The following is a 6309-nucleotide window of genomic DNA, read 5'->3' as shown; positions in this document are numbered from 1 at the left end:
AGGGAAACTCCTAGTGATGCTATTTTCTGTATTTAGATCCCTTCGATTTTTGCCATACTTTATTTACAAATAGTCTTGACTGGATAATCTCTAACCTTCACTGTCATAACCAACATCCATTACTGTGAAGGAATATTTTTGTTTATATATTTTATCATCATGAAAAATAGGTATGCTTTTAAATAAAAGATACTAAAAATTAAAAATAAACAGGATATATAGTGTCTTTAGGTCTAATTTGATATTGGATTCAATAAACAGTAGGAAAATGGGATGAGTTTCATATACTTCATTATGTGTTTGAATGATAGTACAAGACAACTATGCCTAAAGCCTGCAGTTTTAATAGAGAATGGTCTCTTTTCAGTATCCATTGGTCTTTGCTTCATTTCATGCATATGAGGACAGATGATCAAATCTCGCATTTTAGAACTCAGGTCCATCACTGTAAGTAGAGTTTCTTCACAAGTTTCTTCTTTAGTGAAAATCAGGAAATACATTTTGGGAAAAAGATGATTTTGTGTTTTGTGGAGAGGGAGTAAGAAGGTAGGTTTGTGATGGAAGCAAATGGCTGAAGGTGAAGATGTCTGGGTGGTACTACCAGCTATTTTACACCAAATTTAAATTTGTGTAAAATGGGATTTAAGTCCCAGTTTTAAAATTTCACCTTGGGGGGGGGGGAATAAAAAAAAAGGTAAGATTATAATTGAATATTTTTCCCTCCTTTCTAAGGAGGGAAAATTACAATTTCAATTTCAATAATTACAATTTCTAAGAATTGTAATTGTGTCTGGGTATTGCTTTTTTACTGTAAAATACTTAGCAATGGTATACATATCTGGAGTCTTCCATACTCTCGTCATTCCTTTTTTTTTCCTTCTCAAAATGGAAGGAGTATTTTGAGATGCAACCAAGCTCTGGCATTTTTAAGTGTCTTCTGGTTAACTAGATACATATAGTACATACAATTAAAAACAAAGCCATATGGCACAGAAGTATCATCCCATAAGAAACAGGTAAATAGTTTAGTACCAATCTATGCACAGACATGGCATGTAATTAACTTATCCATCCTGCTTTTAACTCTGACAACAAAATAAGAGAGATAATGTCAGTTAATGTGCCTTTTCCTTGGGACTGTTCAGCCTAGGAGGAGTTGCAGCAGAATGCTTAGTTAACAGAAAGTGTTTCTGCTTGACAACAAAGCAGGATTCCCAGACTGACAAAAGTAGCACAGGATGCTAGGAAAACCAAAGGCCAGTACCAGGCCTCTGGGCCAGAGCTAGAGGTTACAGAACTCAGTGAGAGGCTTTGTGTCTCCTTCGCGCTGGGGACTGAAACTGGTAAGGGAAGAGGCTGACAATTCATAATAATAGTACACTCTATCTTTAAACACAGGCTGGTATCCTAACTCATCTTAATGGATTTGTCAAGAATTATTGGAAATTATTTTATTACATGTATAAAACCAGTATCAGTCAGGACAGTAAATATATACATTGTGTTATCAGGGAAGTGATTATTGCAGTACTCATGTTGTGATGCTAATGGACATAGGAGCAGATAAGTGAAAAACACATCTCGGAGTAATATTTCCAGAAACCAGGCTACATATTATTGATCAGGCCAGTAATAGATTAAATTCCTTGCTTTTGTTTGGCAGGCCTATTTTTTTAATTAAATTGCAGAGACAGATTATTTTTTTCAATAATTTAAATAGCATTTTATAAAATAGTTGCCAAGTGGAGATGGCAGGTAGGTAGATCAACAAACATGTTTACATTTTTCTGCAAAATACACAGTCCCAATTTCTGACCCATTACCAGCGAAAAGTAGGCATGAAAGTCTCATCTTGACCTCTGAGTGAAAGAAGTATCATCACAACAAAGACTGGATGCATCCACTGGCCTGGAGTACAGTGCTCAATGGAGGGAGAGGCCTGTCAGTGTTGTTTGTGAAAATTGTTGTCCTACTGGTCATGTCAAGTCTCTGATGAAGACCTGTCTGAACCTGGAACAGCAGAACCAGGGCACCGTGCTGTGTGATGCACTAGTGGGGGTAGGTGAGGCCAGGACAGTGGTAGCAAGGTCTTGTGGTACTGGTGGAAGTGATCCTTGGAAAGCTGGGTGCTGGAGTAGGGCATTGATGTATAGCTGGGAAATGATTATATGGAGGTGCTACATTGGGGCCGTTAGCAAAGGGAGAGGAATGAAGAGGAGGTACTTCTACAAAATTGCGTGACAGTTTATTTGGTGTTTTCTGTTCTTCCTGCAGCTCCCTGTTATAAGCAACAAATTAACACAGTTAATGCAGTGGGAGAAATTATGGAAAGGCTTCTATGAGAATGGCTCTTACTGAGACTGTAGCATCTTTCAAACAGAGACTTTCAGTTTTGCAATTTTTCACCCCAGGAATGAGCACTCCTTGGTACTATTGCAAGAAAAATGATTTAAAATAATCTGCTAATTTGATAAAATTGTCAGTAACCTAGACATTTCTGAGACTGCTGAATGCTGTAGATGAAAAAAGAGAAGCAGCTCAGGCCATTAATCCATACAGCTGAAACTTGGGACAAGACAGTATGTTAACTACAGCGTTCCTAGTTTGCCTTTATGCCTCAAGATGAAAGTAAGCTGTAAAAGAAAAAATAACCACTGTATGAATATAACCACTGTTCTTATGTCCTTGTTCCATAGGATTAGTGTGAAGGAAGTTTACATACAAATTCAAAGATAAGTGTTGTACTTAATGCAGGCACAGACTTTATTTCTTTGATCAAAAACTGATCTGTTAGAAATTAAGTTTTGAAAGAAAAAAAAACCAGTATCTTTTGATGAGTTGTATTACAATCTCCAGCATTTTTAACTCAGTGCAGATTTATAGCCGAATTCCAATTGGAAATTGGTATTGATTGATTATGCTGCTCATTTAACATTCCAGCATGCTGCAACAGTAATGCAACAGACTGTGATAAAATGAGATGTGATCTAACAGGACATGACCGATGGGATGAGAGCAAAACGCTGGGTCTACTAGTAGTGCTGTGCAGTAGTTCAGATTGGCATCTTATGTGCTTTGATTGTTCATTTCATTTTACTGTTATCCTACTGAGTTGAACATTTTAAAAGACACAGTGTTTTTCCATCTGTAAGTCATGGAAAGACAGATGGATATGGAGAAACTCCACCTACAGAGCCTTGACTGAATGCCATTGCCCACTTCGTGATAGAGAAATCCCTTCTGGAAAATTAGAATGTCCTTACATATATTATGTTGGGAAAAACTCTTTAACATCGGAACCTACTGATTTTTGTAGTTGTTTTTATTTTAATGAATGTAAGTAAAACAAACTGGTTCTTATCAACATAGCTGCTATATTATAAACACTGATTCTGTTACACTGAAGTTAATCCCCAGTCCTGCTACAAGAAACTCATCCTTATTAAAGTAACATTAAGAGCTTCTTTTTATTGATCTGCTTCTTTCACTTAATGATAGGAACTTACTGATGTTTTAATAATAACCTTGCAAGCTTTATCTCATTTTACTTCAATGTGTGTTACAGAAAGATGCTATGGAAACTAACTTAGCATAAACATTTTGCAGATGTCTTTAAAGGTTAGGGGAAAAGAGATTTAGTTGCACTGCATGTTAACAAAGATGGCTGGAAAACTACAAGATAAAAGAGAGCCTCAAGTATGAACATCAAAGAACTGTTAATGACAAGAAATACCATTAGGGTTAGCATCCCTTTTGTTTCAGCCCCCTCACACCTGCAGTGTGTTGCAGATTCTGTCTTTGTTGGCACATCTGAATTACTTCCATTAGCATTTATAGAAAAGCGGCTGCAAAACAACAGAAATGTACCCCTGGTTTTCTCTGTTGCTCCAAAAAGTCAGATATTAGGTTCTCTGTGGGTTTCCTTCAAGGTACAGTATCTTATTGTAAAGGAGACTATAGACCCAGGATTCCGTTGATTGCAAATGAGGGAGGTTGAAAGGAGAGGGGAGCTTTTGTTACTGCTAGAGAACTAATATAAGCAACTACAAGAAGCACACATAAGAAGCTCAGACATTAGCAATAGCAAAATCAGAGCGTGAAATTCAGATTAGCCCTCCACAGGCTGTGAGAGGGAGGGGGTATTGGAAGACTTGGCATGGCTAAAGGTGTAACCTGTTTCATTTGGCCCCTGAAAATTTTTAACAGATGGTGGGACCAGCTGTCTTTTTCAGCCATTTAATAAACTCTTCGGTGGTAACAGTTTGGGAAGTGGGGGGTTTCGAGTTTTAGGCCAGAGGAAAAAATAAAGAAATCTGTCCCAATTGTCTTTGCCAAATAGTGAAGTCTGGAAACATTATGAGAAGTTAAAGTGAAAAATCTAATTGATGATACTGTCCTGATTATCCATTTCAACAGAAGAGGAAAAAAAGAACTGCCTGTGCCCAAGTGGACCAGTGCATTAAAATAAAAAGCCTATTATGTTGTTATCTTTATCTGTCATTTTAATTTCAGCTCTTGCAAAGGAGGCACTTAATGAGAATTTTTAAATGAGCTGTAGAATGAGAAACCGCCTTACTTTCTGAGACATAATACTATGTCAAAGTAACAGGCAGAATGATCTCTTCTATTAAAAACAAACTCCAGAATATGTTTTGGATAAGATCAAGTTTACACCACCTGCCCAGGTAAATACAGCAATCAGTGAACTTATTCTGACTTGCATAACACAGTGTTATAAAATTACAATAAACTGCCATTTCAGAAACATGTAATGTTCAGGCTCTAACAAAAACCTTAGTGATATATGGGATTTTGTTTATTATGACACTATACAAAAAATACACTGCAACTCTAGTTCTTCAGTTAAATTATTTTTTTTTAAATTAACATTTCCAACACAACACTTAAATGGCAACTCTGAATTATATGAAATGTTTTATTTAAAAAGCATGTCTAGTGTCTTTGAACAGAACAGTTCTTTTTGCACATTTACATGCTACCCAGCTGAGCAGCCAACCCTTCCATTTGACAAGGGCTTTGTTCTGCCTACAGGCCTATTATAAGCCCTAGATTGTTTGCCCTTAATAAATTGCAACAATAAGACAGAAACCTCTTTCAGGTTAAGAGAAATAGAACACGTTGCCTACATAGCAAAGCATATGAAGTTTAATAATGACAACAGAAACCTATCTACTAAATCTCATTTGTTTTGCTCCCAGATCACTGCGGTTAAGATAGCACAGAAAGGTTAGCATCTTTCCATGCACAAAACAAAAGATTGAAGAAAACAACAGTGGGGCAAAACAACTCTAGCTAGATTTTATTTATTTTTTTCTTCGCAATGTATAACCATACTGGATGCTATGTAAAGAGACTGGTGGGAGCTAAACCAGAAAGAAGTGTGAACATGATAAAATGTAGAGCAGAAAAAATGTTTTAACTGAAATGAAACATAATTTTATGTTAGTGAAAGGAGTGGAAATTATTCAAATTGAAGACTTTATACTACTCTCCAGTGTGTTGGTGTGTCTCCTTGTGTGTGCCTTTCAGGCCCTCCACTGCAACACAAAGCCCTACCAATTTTGCCTTTATAGCAGCTAATGGACATTCTTCTGTGGCTCAAGTGTTGGTTGGGAACTTGTGATCTTAAGCAAAATTGTTAAGCCCTGTTTCTGAGGCCCCATTTGCAGCATTCAGCTGTCAGCTGTGTTGTGTTTGCTAGAGATTGTTAGAAACAGCTACCTTTGTTGAACTTAGATCTGAATATTTTTTCACTTAAGCTGGAAATTCCCAATGATTTTTAGAGTACATCTGCAAATTATGAAGAAAACAGGAAGTGCAAAAGGGACGACACTCTGAACTCCCTGTGCAACAGTGAAATTCAAGAAGGTGAGGATACCTGTCATTAAACCACTAGGTATAAGGAATTTGAAAGTTTTCTCTATTAGAAACTTGCTAGTAACTCAATACAGTGTTTTCAGAAAGAAATTCCAGTCACTGCTTCATTTATAGTTTACAGGAGTTTAATTTTTTTATTTTAATTACAGATGGTAGTTCCGAGGATATAAGTATTTCTTAGCTTTGATAAAAAGAGAAGTACACTTAGTACTTGGAAATGTTGCTGACAAGCTAAAAGTACAGTGATATAAACTTTCAAAGGAAATGCAGTGTTTATGACAGGTATTGATTTGGCTGGGTTACTTGTCTTTCTTTAGGGTATTTTTGAGCTATGGAGTGAGGACTATTAGGTATTTTCTTGGGAATGCTCGGTATTTTGGATACCCCTAACTTTTCTTCTGCTCAGCTACA

Source organism: Nestor notabilis, unplaced genomic scaffold (assembly GCF_000696875.1).
Source record: "Nestor notabilis isolate BGI_N333 unplaced genomic scaffold, ASM69687v1 scaffold21004, whole genome shotgun sequence".
Taxonomy (NCBI): domain Eukaryota; kingdom Metazoa; phylum Chordata; class Aves; order Psittaciformes; family Psittacidae; genus Nestor; species Nestor notabilis.
The sequence above is the reverse complement of the archived record's forward strand: the minus strand, read 5'-3'. Positions refer to the sequence as shown.